This window comes from Echinops telfairi, unplaced genomic scaffold (assembly GCF_000313985.2).
Source record: "Echinops telfairi isolate 266 unplaced genomic scaffold, ASM31398v2 ScPeMD7_7467;HRSCAF=8505_1, whole genome shotgun sequence".
Lineage (NCBI taxonomy): Eukaryota > Metazoa > Chordata > Mammalia > Afrosoricida > Tenrecidae > Echinops > Echinops telfairi.
In genome coordinates, this window is record NW_022111368.1 from 4,961,211 (window position 1) to 4,977,088 (window position 15,878).

Consider the following 15,878-nt stretch of genomic DNA (forward strand, 5'->3'; position numbering starts at 1 on the left):
CATGCTCAGCCTTCATTTGGGTTCAAGTAATTCCTCTCAGTTACATTAACCTTGATCAAGCCCTACCAGGCCTCCTACACTGGGAGGCTATCACTGAGAACCTCTCTAGACCTCTTCGAGCTATCAATTTGGAAGCAAATAGAAAAGCCATAAGCACTTATCATCTTGGAGTGTGTTTGTAATATTCTTTGCATATATAAAAATAATGCAAATAGATTAGGGAATAACTGGGGGTGGTGGGTGGTGGTGTTTGTTTTGCTGAAAAAAAAAACCTGCACAGTTCAGTACACAGGGGTGAGTGATTGTAAAACTAATTAAGCTGAAGCTTTAGGGCCTCCCCCCTGTGTTTTGGAAGAATTGTCCAATGTTCAGGTTTCACAAAAACAAACCTGCAGCTGCCTCTAACACATGGCGCTCATAAGACTCTCGGGATACAGACTGGGCTGGGGGAAGATAAAAAGTCATGGCTAAGTACTATAATTATTCCATACAGCAATCACACTAATACTTATAAAAGCCCTATAAGCTCGATACCATTTCTTCTATAAAAACTGCATCGCTGAGGCACTCTGAGCTCCCCAAGGTCATCAAGCTGGCCTTGCCCCAGATTCGCCTACTACACCTCCAACCCAGAGACTTCCAGCGCGGGGCAAAAGCCCTGCCCAAGGCTGGAAGGCGTGTGTGTCACCAGGGGAGGAAGTCCTGGGGCAGCGGCCCGTCGGTCTGTCGGGAGGACAAGCCAACCCCGCCCTCACGCAGGCAGAGAAGCTCCCCCTCCCAGGCGCTCCCTCCGCGTTCCTGCTGAGGATGACAACTGAGGTTTCTTGTCCGTCCGAGCCACCGTCGCACCCAGCGTCGGGGCCGTCCCTCAGACGTGCCCTGTGCGCATGCCCGGGAGGGAGGCCGGGTCTTCGCTCCAGGAAGCCAGGCGGAGAGCAGGTTGCGGGGGACGCGGCGGTGGCATTTGCCGGAGACACCTGAGCGTGGGCCGGAAGTGGGGGCGCCGAGCGCGGCGCCGCGGGAGCTCCCGAGCGGACCGTGGCGGCGGCGGCGGCGGCCCCTTTGCTGGAGGAGGAGGATGAAGAGCGACGGAAGAGGCGCGGGGGGAAACGGCTGCGCGGCACCCGGCTGCGTGCTCCCAGCCGGCTGTGCTGCCTAAGAACTAGTCGAAGTAAGTGGGAGTCCCCGGGGCGTCCGCGCCTGCGGGCCGGGCCGGCGAGGTCGGCTCCGCACAGCGAGTGTGGGGCCGCCGCGGGCGCCCTGACAGGTGGCCAGGCCGGGCCGAGCTGAGCCTGCCATCCCGCCGGAGACGTGAGGGTCAGGGGAAGTAAACACACGTCCCACCTTCAGGTATGGGAAAGGGTTAAGCGTGGGGCTCAACGTAGGAGGCTGTGACCGACACCCTGGTTCCGACGGTCCCAGTCGACTGGGACAGCTGCCTGTGGCGGTCACTCCGGAAAGTGTTTTAACCCTGAAATCCCACAGCCGGAGAAGAAAAACGGGAAAACAGCTCCAGAAAGTAAGGTGCGCTTATGCACTTACCAGCGGCTCTTGTATTTGGGACCCAGAGTGAAATTTAAGTTTTATTTACAAGCCAGTACTTAGAAATCATCCTCGCCACCAGACCCTTCCACACACGGGCGAGAAAGTGGAAGACAAGATCAGTTACCGGGTTTGAGGCCGGAGTAGTTCTGATCTGGCCATTTCAGAGGTTTAGACTCATAAGATCCTGGCAAAGTTTGTTGCGCTGTTTTCCTTGTTATTCTTGTTGGAAATAATAGCTTGTGCATGCAATAAAGTTGCTTGTAGATTTTTTTAATTGTGCAAAATACTTCACCAGAGTTATTGCCCAATACATCTGAACAGCAAGCAACAAAATAAGCTTTTGCTTTAACAGACCTCTTTTACAAATGTGTTCTATGTCATAAGGAGTGCTGGCAGCATGGGGGCCAAGCACACTGCTGCTAACAGAGGCTGGCAGCACCCTCATCCCCATCAGCACCTCCTAGGGAGAAAGAGATGCAGTCAGCTTGCGTAAAGACTTGCAGCCGTTTGGAAATTCTACGGGACAATTCCACTCTGTCCTGTAGCACCACTAAACATAACTCAAACTCACCACCATTCAATCCGTTCTGACTTCGTGACCCTGAAGGACAGGGTAGAACTGGCCCTTTGGGTTTCCAAGCCTGTCACTCTTGGTGGGAGCAGAAAGCTTCATCTTTTGTTTGGTGGGTTTAACTGCTGACCTATAACCCAGCAGCCCCGTGTGTATGTAGCCCACTACATATGTATATATGTCGCAGGCTTTGAGCTGACCTGTCGAAACCACCAGCTGCTCCTCGGGATAAAAATAAAGCTTTCCGCTCCTGTAAAGATGTGCAGGTACGGAAACCCAAAGGGCCAGTTCTGCGCTACCCTAGGCAGGAACTGTGAGTAGGAATCGACTCGATAGCAGTGGGTGAGAGCAGTGACCGCCAAGTAAAAAGGTCCCCCATGTTTTGCTGATTCAGTTTTCCTAATCCTCTCCATGTTGTCTTTTGGACATTTGATGCAATATCTGTGTGCCTGCTTAAAGGAATCACAAATGTTCACTAACTAGTAAATTTCATTCCACTCAGTATTAAATTTAAAATACTAAATGCATTCCACTCAGAGAGCACTAGAATTCATGATTGACTTTCTAGTGTTTATTTTACCTAAGACATAAATTGCGCAATTCAGTAATTGTTAACAGAGGCCTGGTGATGCTGTGAATTAGGCATTGAGCTGCTAACAGCAAGGTGGGCAACTCCAACCCACCATTTTTTTCTGTGGGAGAAAGATAAATCGGTCTGCACCTATAAATATTAATCTTGGGAATGCTATATGGGTCAATATGAGATGTAATTGATGTGATGGCAGTGGATTCCAACATTTTGGCTTGGATGTGCCAGACACTGCTATACACCAAAAGTACAGAAATGCTTATGTTTTGATACTGCGATCAAGGAATGGAAGTCTAGGTAGGAGGGATAGATAATGTAAGTAGTTAAATTACACTGTGATATACTAAGTGCCATCATAGACACCTTTACACTCTACAGAATCTGGCGGTAGGAATGTAAGGCAGACTTCCTGGAGAAGCTGTTATCTGAGCTGTGTCGTGAAGGGAGACTAAGGTTTTGACCTAATTTCTAGATACAGATACTCAAGGTAATCTCCAGGGAGGCTTATTATTTTCATCCAAATCTGGCAGAGCTCTATGTATACTTACTTTCACTTATTCTGCTTTGGAAGGTAATAAAATATTTTAAATTTTGTTTCATGCAACCTGGCTTCCGAATCACGTTGATTTCAACAGTTTTTTCCAGTTATGTTTCATCTTACACATGAGGAAACGCTCATACATATTTAGAGAGACTTAGGGAGTTAGGCTACCACTCCAGAAACTACTACCAGAAAATGCTGTCCCATTGTAGACTGTACCAGACAGCCTCCCTGCTGATAGTTAATTTGGAATTTTGAAAGGACATCGTTTTAGGAAATTGTGTGTATCCTCATGACACTTTTAGGTAAACATTGGACTGCTCACTGCGAGGGCAGCGGTTCAAACCAGCCTTGGAAACCCGGTTTAAAGTCACTATGGGTCGGGGTGGACTTGATGGCAAGCTCTCTCTCTCCTTTCTCAGTCACACCTCAGGCCTCTGTGCTGTCAGAACGTAGGCTTTCCTCGCCAAGTTGTCTGGGGACAAGAGAACGTTGTGAGTACAGGGAACTCTTGGACCGAACGTGTTCTTGATTTTTCCTTGAGTCATTCACCTCAGGAGACTCTCTTTCTCTTGTTTTCATTAATTAAGGACTCGTACTTATTGCTCACAGATGTAATTCTTGTTTAGTTACATCATTTCTAACGCCCTTTAATACCCTTTGTAGTATAGACCTTAAGAGGGCTCATAATGTAAGAAATTCTTCTAATTAAGCCTGTTTTTTCTTCAAATGACAGACTTCATAACACTATTGCAATTTTACACTTACTGTTTTATACCGTTCTTACTTCTACACTAATGCATCTACTGGAGTCCCTTACAGAGGTGTGGTATTCTCAAGATGTGAATTACATGTACTTATGAGCTGGTCAGGCAATCTACCCACTTCTATAACACTCCTGTTAATGAGATGATCAAGTCTCAGTTTCATTAACCAATTTATAGGTAAAGTTTTAGAATATTACCCCTTCATAAGTTGGAGCCTGCTAGAAATTTAACCGTAATTCTAACACCATTATTTGCCTTTTTATTTTTGTGGATTCTGCCCCCTCCTATTTTCTTTCTTACAGATATTTAAAGTCTCAGAACAAATTGTGATTAGCTTCCATAGTGACAGTAATGTATTATCTCTCTTCTTTCAGCATTGACTGTAGGCATATTTGCCACGTCGTCTGTTATGAGTGAGGGGAAAGTGTGAAAATGCTACTGTGTTGCTGCTTAGGATAATCTGTTTGAGGTATTTGCTTAAGCAGCTTTAAATTCTAGTTTATAATGCTCTCTGAACTCTTCAATTACTATCCAGTTGTCTCCATGGGCAGTTACTGTTCATCTGTCCCATAGGACTATTAATAGACATTAGAGAGAAAATTTATTGATGACATGTGGGGGTAACCATTAGAGAAATAGATAATTCATTCTGTGGTGTCTCTTACATACCGATAGCAGCTAATTGTGTTTCCATTTCAGCCAAGCAGCTGGCATGGTTTCTGCACAATGCCTAACAGAAAAAAGCATACATTGGTGAAAGAATGTTGAGTCTCATTTCTATATAACTTGAAATGTGACGGGTGAGAGAAGTGATTGGAGGCAGCTAATTTCTCGGAGTAATTAATGAGCACCAGAGGATACTGATTCTTTTCCTCTGAGAGCTGTATTAGCAAGGATACAGGGATTTGCTTTCAACTTGTCATCGTCTTCATTTGAACCTAGATCTTTTTCCTTTTGGCTGTGTTTTAAATGTCTAAGCAATTTTTATGTTTAAACAAGCTGTTGCTAAAATGATCAATTTATAATACACTGGGATTCCTTTGGAAATAATAACATACTGAAGGCTCAAGCCTTTTCTCTAAAATTGTGCTTAGGATTGTGTAGCTTTTAGTGCAATTGTTTTTGTTTTCATATTTAGGCAAATATACATAAAAACATACTTCTAAGTTTTCAAGGAACTTTTCTTGGCAGTCAGTAAATTAATATGCAATATGCAATATGAAAATTTTAACAATTTAAAACAATTTTAATAAGCATATGTTTGTTGGTCGATTCCAACATTTATTATATCATTTTTTCTATAATTGAGCAATAATAGATTTGCCTGATTTGGGGATTAATTTTTGATGGTTCTTGGGGCATGATAATTAAAATGTATCTACTCTTACAGTTTGAATTTATTCTTATTTTGGGGATTTTATTTATATTTAGTTTAGTTTTTGGTTTTTAATAAAATATTTGCTGAGTAAGGAACTGAGCCATATATATATGACTTCAATGGAAGAGTAATAGTTTTGGGCAGAATAAGGTGTTGAATATAGTTGTTATTCTAACTTGCATCAATGTTTAATAAACTGTTGGCCATGATTTCCATTACTTTTTATTGGAGAGAATAAATGCTATGTTTCATTACTAAAGCACAGGAAAAACCTGCTGAACTCTTAAAAACTCGTCGTCATGACAGTTCCATGTATATGTCTGTATTCCCCTATTTTTTCCCTCTTCTCTCTCATTAACTACTCCTAAAATAAACTTTGTTTTACTATGTAAAGATTTCTTAGTTAATAAAAAGCATTTTCCTTAGTTTTAACTATGTATACTGAAAAAAATCGTGCTGCCTTGATCATAGTGTTCTGGTAAATAAGAGACAGTATATAAACAAAATACATAACAAACTAACTGAAATATAAATTACTACATTTGTGCACATCTGAGATTTGTAGAGATCTGTAGTGTAGTGGGTTGGTTACATAGTGACTGCTAATCACAGGGTGAGTAGTTTGGGGGTACCAGCTGCTCCGAGGGAAGAAGATGAGGCTTTCTACTCTGGTGAAGATTTAGAAACCCACTGGGGCGGTTCTACTCTGGCCTATACAGTTGCTCTGGATCAGAATCCACTCGATGGTAGTGACTTTGTTTTTGGTTTTTAAGGTTGGTGCTACTTGCCTGTCTTTTACTGATCTTTCAATTATTATTAAAGATTACATAACCAAAATGGCCAACCTTACCCTTTACTAGTGTGTTAGGCTGGGCCATCTAGAGAAACAAAACTCGCGACACACATGTATAAGAAAGAAGTTTATAATAAGTAATTCAATATCAAGAAGGCATCTCAGCTCAGTCTCATGCAAGTCCATGTGTTCAGTGCTAGACAGAGCCCTCTTCAGACTCATGCAGCTGAAGGCCAGTGGTACAGAAAGGTGAAGGGGGAAGTAAGGAGATCACAGACCGGTGGGTGCAGTCACTTGGACCCAACATTGATAGGACATGGCAGGGCACTGACTGTTTGGCTTTTGACTCCCCGGGTGCCACTCCTGGAGGCGAACAAAGTCCCAGCAAGGAGGAAGCGAATGGCCATAGAGAAGTTCCCAGGGTCTCTCTTGTAGAAAAGACCACACCCCCGAGGAGGCTTCATCAGGCTGTGACCTGATTGAGAAGATGGGCTCCAACCCTATACTTATACAACACTGCAAATTCACATAAAAATCCAACAACCACACTCGTTATTAAAAAGTGTTGTTTTTAATCTGGTATCTATTTTCCAACTCTACCTTTCTTTCATGCTTCTCTATCACCTGTAAATGGAGTTTGTTGTAAGACTTTGGGTATTATTCAGATAACCACTTTCATTTGCAAATTTAGAAGCTCAAACTGGAGTAAAGAAGGCATATGCAAGGAGATACATTCATAATGGTTATAAACAAGGATTTAGCTACTGAGGATATGTGAACAGCAATATTTGGGTTATCTCCTAAGTTAAGAACTCTTATACCCAACTTTCACAAAGACAGAGTTTAAGGTCAATTGTCATGATTCCTGAGAACTTGAAAAATGCTCGGTAATTTTTAAAAGATACTTTTCTTGCTGCATCTGTTAGATGCTGTCAGGTTGGTTCCAACTAGTGGAGACCCTGTGTCCAACAGAAGGAAACACTGCTGGGTCTTCTCCATCCTCACAGTGGTTCCTGAGCTTGAGCCCAGTGGTACAGCCACTGGGCCAATCCATCTTGCTGAGGGCCTTCCTCCCATTCACTGCCCCTCTGCTTTACCAAGCATGATGCCCTCCTCCAGGGACCGGTCTCTCCTGCGAACATGACCGAAGTCCGTGAGACAGTCTTTCCATCCTTGCTTCTAAGGAGTATTGTGGTTGTACTTCTTCCAAGAAAGATTTGTTTGTTCTTTTAGCAGGCCGTGGCAATTCAGTATTCTTCGCCAGCAGGCTGTAAGGGCTTACATGTATTATAATACACAGAGATATTTACGTAAATGTAGTACTTGATTATTTCTTTGAAGGAAGCATGTCTGTAGTAAGAAAGGCAGAAAGGTAATACAGACTTTAAATAGCAGTCCTCAATCTTTGGTTTCAAGACACCGTTATGCTTTTATATATCATGGAGAACCCCAATGAGTTGTTTATATGTAGGTTACATTTCTAGGTACTTACTGTATTTAAAATTAAAGGAAGTTAAAAATATAAAATTTTATTCATTAAAATAATAATCCATTACATATTAATATAACTGTATTTACAAAAGAATAGAATTATAGCACCATTTAACATTTAAAAAATACTTTTAATTTCTGCTTAAAAGACCCAAGGGATTACCATAGCTGGCTCTACATTCAATCTCAGGTTTGTTTATTTTTTTGCTCATGTGAAAGAAACCAGACTTCACACAGTTGTATAGTTTGCAAGGAACATTTTTATAGTATTTTTAGATAATTGTGACTATTTTTATTGAATACTATTCCAACATTCAACAGGTGATAGTTTCATAAATATTAGTTACATTGTAGAATCTTATATCAGTATCAAGGAATTAAAATGCATGGGGTCATCTTGACTTTTAATGAATATTTTGCCCATGCCCGATTGTATGATAGACATTATTAATTGATCATTTCGAAAATACTGATTTGCTCAGTTTTGCAGATTATTTCAAATGCTGACACATTTTATAGTTTCTAATGAAAAATCACATTCTTTAATATAACCATCAACAGAAACGTCTCTTGAGGATTGGGAAGCGGGGTAAAACAGTGATGGTGGCACTTAATTCACTTTGCCTGCAATGACTGCCGAACACCAGCATCCGAATAACCAGTTTCCAATCGTCCGCTCAGATAAATAATACCACATGAGGAAAATGGCTGGGTCAGCTGACAACTAAAATGGGTACTTCACATTTTGTTACACAAAATATTAAGAAGATTTGTACTGGGTAATGGGAGATTTTAAATTTTATTGATAAGAATATGCCCCATGAAACATACACCAGTTAAACAATTTCTACAGTAAAATTCATTGATATGTAGTTGAGATTTAACTTATTTCTGCTGCTGCTGCTGCAAGGACACTCAAGTAAAAATTTTGTCTTGTTTGTAATGTGAGTTCGTTAAAATTATGGGTTTATTGTAAAGGACATCCCCACACTTTGTTACCACTGCCTTGAGTCTTGTTAAGGCACCAGCAGTCTTACTCCTCATTGCTTTCGTACCATCTGTGCAAATGTCAAATAGTGACAAGGGCAAACAATGATATTATTATTATACTACTATTCTAAATTATTGTGCAGAGTCTTTGAAAGGATCTTCAGAACTTCCAGGAATATGACATTTTGAGAACCACTGGCTTAGAAAATTCTCAGGCTTAATAGGGACCTTAAAGTTCATCCAATTCAACTACTCTTAATTTTTCTATAATATACTTGCTAGGTATTTTTATTGAAATTCTTTGTCTCCTGTGTAATTAAATGATCTTATGTTAGATGAATATGGCTAAATATGTCCATGTTTACCTCCTGATCAGAGTACAAGTTACAGTTTTGAAAACTCACAGCGGTAGTTCTACCCTGTCTTCTAGGATCACTGAGTTGGCATTGACTCGATAGCAGTGAGTTCAGGTTTTCTTTTGCTGTTGTTGAGTAGATATCTCATGAGGTATCTGAATAAGGACTGAACATTGATCAATTTTTATAGTCTGCAGGTCTAAGCTGATTCAGTGATAGAATTCTTGCCTTCCATGTAGTAGTTCCCAAGTTCAGTTCCTGTGCAGCTCAAACATAGCTACCACCCATAAATGGTGTCTGCCAGTTGAAGCTTGGGTGTTGTAATGCTGAACAGGTTTCAGTAGAGCTTCCAGATTAAGACCCTAGGAAGAAAGGCCTGGCAGTCAACTTCTGAATATCAGCCAATGGAGCACAGCAGTGCAGTCTTACTACTGATCATGAGGATATACAGGGCCTGCATTTGGTTCCATTGTGCATGGGCTCCAGAAGAGCCGAAGGTTGATTTAGATGGTAGCTAACAACAGCAGCACTAGCAAGTGTCTGCACATCTTTATGACCTGTCTTTACGTATAAATAGTATGACAGGGTGCATTTGGTAACTATTATTTCTTGTTGAAGAGCCTGGGAAATCACTATGGAACTGTTGTCAGTAGTCTAGGAACTACAGAGCTGTGGAACTATTGGAAATCTTATCTCCTTCTTCCCCAACTTAATACACAAACACCTCCGTCACCATCCTCCTGCTCTCTTATTTTTAAATACTTTTTTTTGTTAAAATGGGTAGTAGTTATATACATGTAAACAAGAATTGATTTCACCCGATGTTGGGTGGGCCTGAACTCATGGTAACTCCAACCCAGTAGAGTGAAGTACTGTGCTGTCCCCATAATCAGTAGAGTTATAGGGTTTCCATTTGCTGGTTTTTAGAAGTAGATCATCTTTTCTTCCTAGTGTATTTAGTGTGGAAGCTCCACTATGACCATCAGAGCAACATGTACGCCTCCATTCACTGACCAATGGTGTCTCCATAAAGTGCGCTTTCCAGTACTTGTACCCATGTCTCCTTCATGGAAGGCAAGAATTCTGCCACCAAACCATCAATCCTGTGTATGTGAGCATACTGCTGTTAGCGGCTAACTGAGAAAATGAGATCCTTAGTGGATAGCAAATCAGCTTGCCCTTAACTCAGCTGACTAACTCTGTTACACATTGCTGGTGGTCATAGTGGTTCTGATAGCTTTATGGTTGAAAAATTCTTTCTTAAATTGGTTATTATGTGCCCATTATCACTGAGTCATTGCCAACTCTGAGCCACCTCAGTAAGTCAAGCCAAACTCCCCATCAGGATTCTAAAGCTGAATCTACGCACAAAGACTGTCACATCTTTTTTTTTCCCCACGGAGTTGCTAGTGAATTGGAACCAAGGACCTTTGATTTGTAGCCCACTGCGTAAATAACTACTTCACTGCCTGGGCTCCTCCCACAGAATGCTAACAGACAGCATATTAGGAGCACCGAAGGTGAAAACAACAAAAAGATGCCTGGTTGATGAAGACAAAATTCTCAAGGTTGATGAAGACAAAATTCTCAAGCTGATCGTTAGCATATCGGAAAGTTATAATCATGTGATCAAAATTCTTACAGCATCTCAAGATACTGCTAATACTTCAAAGCCATTCTCTAAAAAGGGAAACAATCAACATTATAACAAATATTAATACTTACTTTATGGGTTATTTCTAGAGAAATACTTATTAATATTAATGCAGAACCTCTAACTACTTCATGTACAAAGAAGTCACAAGGTCATTTTCCTGTGATTTATTTTTTAATTCAAAGCATGATCTAAACATTTTATTATGATGACCTTATTTTTGATATTATAGTATATCAACTTTTATTTAACATTTTATTTTACAGTGAATCCCCAAATCAAACTGTGTGTGTCTGTGTGTATCTCACTGCCATTGAGTCCGTTCTCAATGACCCAGTGACCCTGTAAGGACAGAGTAGAACTCACCCTGTGGATTTCTAAGATTAATTTTATGGTAGCAGAAAGCCTCATCTTTCTCCTGAGGAGCAACTGTTGGTTTTGAACTGCTGACCTTGAAGTTAAGCAGCCCAACAAGTAATCAACTTTGCCACCAGGACCCAGATAGATAAATAGGTAGGTCAGTAGGCAGGTGGGTAGATGTATTTGTATATCACATAAGTAATTTTTTTTATACATAAGTAAAGCTTTCAACAAGGTAAGAGAATGAGTTTCGTTTGGGGCAAGTTTAAGATAGCAATGAAACAGATCGAAATTCTAGATAAAGAACAGGTATAAATTGGGAATATTACAAAGGTAATTACTGAACCATGAGAAAGAATGAAATTATTGAGCAAAAGAATTTGGTAGCCTAAAAGAACAGTGAATGAGGCCTTAAAAACACTTACCCTTTGGGAGAAACATAAAGAATTTAAGTATGTTGGAAGATGAGTTAATATATTGCAAAAACAAAGTCAATATATTGCCACTTAGGAGATGAATTGTAGGGTCTATTGAAGATAGTTTATTAGATATTGAATTTTATGTGATACCTTGATAAAATCTGATTAATCAAATTCTTACCGTGTTTCCCCGAAAGTAAGACATCCCCCCAAAATAAGACCTACTTACAGTTTTGCCTCTCGCTGAAATATAAGGTATCCCCCTCGAAAATAAGACCTCCCCGAAATTAAGGCCACCCCAATAATAAGGCCCCCCCGAAGCTACTGTAACTCTGGACTCTGGACTGTGGCGGCTGGCACTGTGAAACAGCTCGATGTTGGCCGGAGCACAGGTGGAGCAGACAGGAAGTGCGAGGTCTCTTTTAATCAGAGAGCCCGCGCGCGCGGCTGCCAGGACAAGCTGCTGCCCGCTGCTTGCTCTGCTCTGACAGTCTGGCTCGCTTGCGTGGGGGAGGAGTAACAAGAAATTCTTGGTATTGTAGGATTCACAGTTTGTCTGGTTATGCTGGTTTGCGATTACTACTACTGTACCGTATACAGGTAATAAATATCCTTTTTTTTTGTTCAGCAATAAATGTGTACCATATTCTTCATGGAAAAATAAGACATCCCTTGAAAATAAGACCTAGCGCATCTTTGGGAGCAAAAATTAATATAAGACACTGTCTTATTTTCGGGGAAGCAGGGTAGTAACTCTTACTTGTGATTAAAGCCACAAATCAGTGTTGGCAAAGTTTGACATGTGAAAGCTACTATGATACCATAGCAAAAGCAGAATTAGAAAATGGAGTAAGTTAAGAAATAATTTTTTAAAGATACAAGCATTAAGGTACAACTAAAAGTATATAGTAATAGTGTTTATAATATAGAGGCAGCTTGGGAGATGAGAGGTTATTTGTTGACTTAGTGTCTATAGTCTGCATATCTAATTCTCCCACCCTCTCAGCCGCCATTTACCACCACTTATCAGTGTATCAGACATACAGTCATGGCTTGTAGGTTGCTGTGATGTGGATGATAAACTGGATAGCATTGTGTAGAATGGGAAATCCAGAACACAAATCCAGAATTGCACTCTAATGAGACCTATACATTATAGGAACCCAAACTTACTTGGCCTACTACTCCTGTTTCAGAAAAATTCAGCACCTTCATGACAATGAGGATAAAGTGTCAATCTCTGCTTTTGCCACTCTGAGTTATTCCAGTTCCAACCACGAGCCAGTATGGGTCTGCTTTGGGAAACACTACTGTGCACAGACCAAGAGTACTCACTGGAACAGACCTCTTTAAAGTGTTACAGAGCACGGATGTTGCTTTGAGAATTAGGAGTGTCTAAGTTAAGCCTTTTTATTTTTACTTGGCTCATCTGTATGTGAAAGCTGGATAATGAATGAGAACTACCAGAGAAGGAAAAAAATGCATTTGAATTATGGTGATGACAAAGAATATTGAAAGGACCGTGAACTGCTAGTACAGCGGTTCTCAACCTGTGGGTTGCAACCCCTTTGGGGGTTGAATGACCTTTCACAGGGGTTTCCCAATTCATAACAGTAGCAAAATGACAGTTATGAAATAGCAACAAAAATAATTTTATGGTAGGGGGAGGGTGACCACAACATGAACTATATTAAAGGGTCATGGCATTAGGAAGGTTGAGAGACACTGTACTAGTAGAACAAATAATTCTGTCTAGCAGGAAGTTTATCCAGAATGTTTTCTGGAAGGGCAGAAGGTGAAACAGTGGCTCACACGCCCTGGACACGTTATCAGGAGAGGACAGTCTATTGTGAGTAAAAGAGGAAGACCGTCAAGACCAGAAGGTTGACCCAGAGACTGCAACAGTGGGCTCCAACATGACAATTGGGAGGATGGCTCAGGAGCAGGCCGTGTATCTTTGTGTTGTGCACCGAGTCACACTGAGTTGGAACTATATGAAACACACTGTTCCACTGGCTATCTAAGAGAGACATCCCAGAATCAGGGAGAATCTTGTCAACATCAAGAAAGACGCGCCGACCAGTGGAGTGTATGTAAGATCTCTGGGGGAAGTGGCAGAGGCACCAGAGAGCATGTACTACTGAGACGGTGAGACAAAGCAGCGGGTCCACACTGAGACCAGAGGTACAGGTAGAGGAGCAGTGCCGGGGCAGCGAGGGAGCGCTGGCTTCCTGGCCCACAAAACAAGGCGGAGGGCACAGGGCCACTTGACTGAGTCTGAAAACCAGAGAAATACATGGCTGAGAAGAGGTGTTGCTGTGGACATTAGACTGTGTCCTTAATGTTTTTTTGATCATGACCCGTGGGAACCTGTTAACTTCATTAATAAACCCCAAAAATTGTATTAAGCAAGTTCTGGGTGGCCATGCAACTGATTATCAAACTCAGCAGAGAAGCAGAGTCATCGGAAGGCCGGTTGGTGTCAGAATAGGGTAAAGGAAGTTGAACAGTGGGGGCATGTCTGACCTTTGCCTTGGGACAGATGACCTTAGACTGGTGTGGAACTGGATGCACCTCCCGTTCCTCCCTTGTAAACCTGAAGGAGGTTAGACAGGACCCTGCTCCATTTTCTTAGCATGTGAGAGCTACACAGTGAATAAGGAAGACTGGAGAAAAATGGTTGGGTTTGAAATGCAGTATTGGAGAAAAATACTGGAATTACTGTGAACTACCACAACAAACACATCCGCTTTGGGTCAAGCGATCAGCCAGAGTGCTCCTTAGAAGGCCAGATAGTGTCATTTACCTTATGTACCTTGTGGATCTGTTAGCGGGATGGACAAGTCCATGGAAGAGGGCCTCATGCTTAGTAAAGGGTCATTGATAAATAGGAAAACCATCAGTTAGATGGATTGACAGTGCCTTCAATCGGCTCAAACGTAGCAACAGTTTTGATGAGGGTACAAGGCAGTGTTTTGGTCTGCTGTATATAGGGTCCCCGTAAGTCAAAACCAACTGTGTCACCTAGCAGCAATGGCAAAATGACCTGATGCAGTGTAGTATATATAATAGACTTATTATTTGAGTGCTATACTATAACTTTGTTTTTGTCTAAGTTTTAGCCCGTGTAGAGGTATTCCTTAAATAGTTTTCTTCAGGATGGATTTTTGTTTTGCCCCACATACCGTATGTACTGGCGTATAAGCCGGCCTGAATAGCAGCTCAGGCACCTTGTTTTACCATAAAAGCTGCATTAAAAATACGCTGAAAAACTCGGCGTGTACGCAAGTATATAGGGTACATGTTTTTCTTTAGGTTACTGTAACAGAAACTGTAATAAAATTTGCTACAACTGGGTGGCAGTGTTGATTTCTAAGACATCTAACAAAAATGCCATACCATTGGTTTATAGTCAAAATCTTTTGAACAGGAAGGTAAGTATGAATGTATTTTTATGTGTTAGTGAGACATTTAGTTGTCATCTGTCTCATCTTTATCTAATTATCTCTCTATAATCTATCTAATTCAACTTAATCTTATGAGCTCTGATTTTGATTTTATATACTTTTTGGAGGGCTGGTGGCATAATGGGTTCATGTGGGGCTACTAACTACAAGGTCTACCATTCAAGGTCACAAGCTGCCCAACCAGACCACAATGAGGCTCTCAGCTCTGTGACGATTTACAATTTCAGAAACCCAAAGGAGCGATTTCTGCTTTGACAGATAGGGTCATTGTGAGCCAACCACCTGCTGGCAGTGGGTTTGTTTTTTCATATTTTCAACTTCTTATTAAATTATGACAAATAGTAAAAACATTTAAAATCAACTATAAAATCTTGCCTATTATTAAGAAACATTCTTTGTGGTGGTTATTTCAGTAGATAAAACAGAATATAGTTTGTTTCTTACACTTAGGCAACTAAGTACATAAAGGCTAGATTAGTTCTATCTACTTTCTTTTTTAAGACAACCCATAAATATTTTGATTTAATCTCATTAAAAAAATGAACTTTTGATCATTTATTGTTTTCATTATACTGGTCAGATATTTCAGATTTTTTTTTTTAATTTTTTCCAGTAGGCATTTTGGTTTCATTTGTTCCTATTTCTTGAATACAATGTCTGTTCCTTCTTCTCTCCGTGTTACTGTCTTCTTACATCTGGCAATCTATGTTGACCCCCCCCCCCAGTGTCAAACTTCAAAAGGGATTATATTTTAAGTGGTGCACCGTTCATGACATTAACAATTTGGAATTTCTTTTCAATCAGATGTGAAAGACTATATTCTTTCTTAAAATTGAAAGAATACTAAAGTCTAGAGCTTAATTGGTATTATTATTTACCTTTAGATGTGAATTTCTCCAGGCAGAGAGGGGATATTTTTATTCCTCAGTCTAGTTTAATAAACTTCTTTTTTTTTTT

General features: G+C 40.8%; 1 protein-coding gene across 1 annotated transcript in view; it reads left to right on the top strand.

The window, feature by feature from the left end:
• Positions 1-1,071: 1,071 nt before the first annotated feature.
• ABHD13 (abhydrolase domain containing 13) overlaps positions 1,072-15,878 on the top strand; it is a 20,982-nt gene continuing 6,175 nt past the window's right edge. Inside the window, exon 1 of the mRNA XM_045283952.1 lies at positions 1,072-1,171. The gene's annotated coding sequence lies outside the window, so the exon portion shown is untranslated. The remainder of the gene's footprint in view (positions 1,172-15,878) is intronic.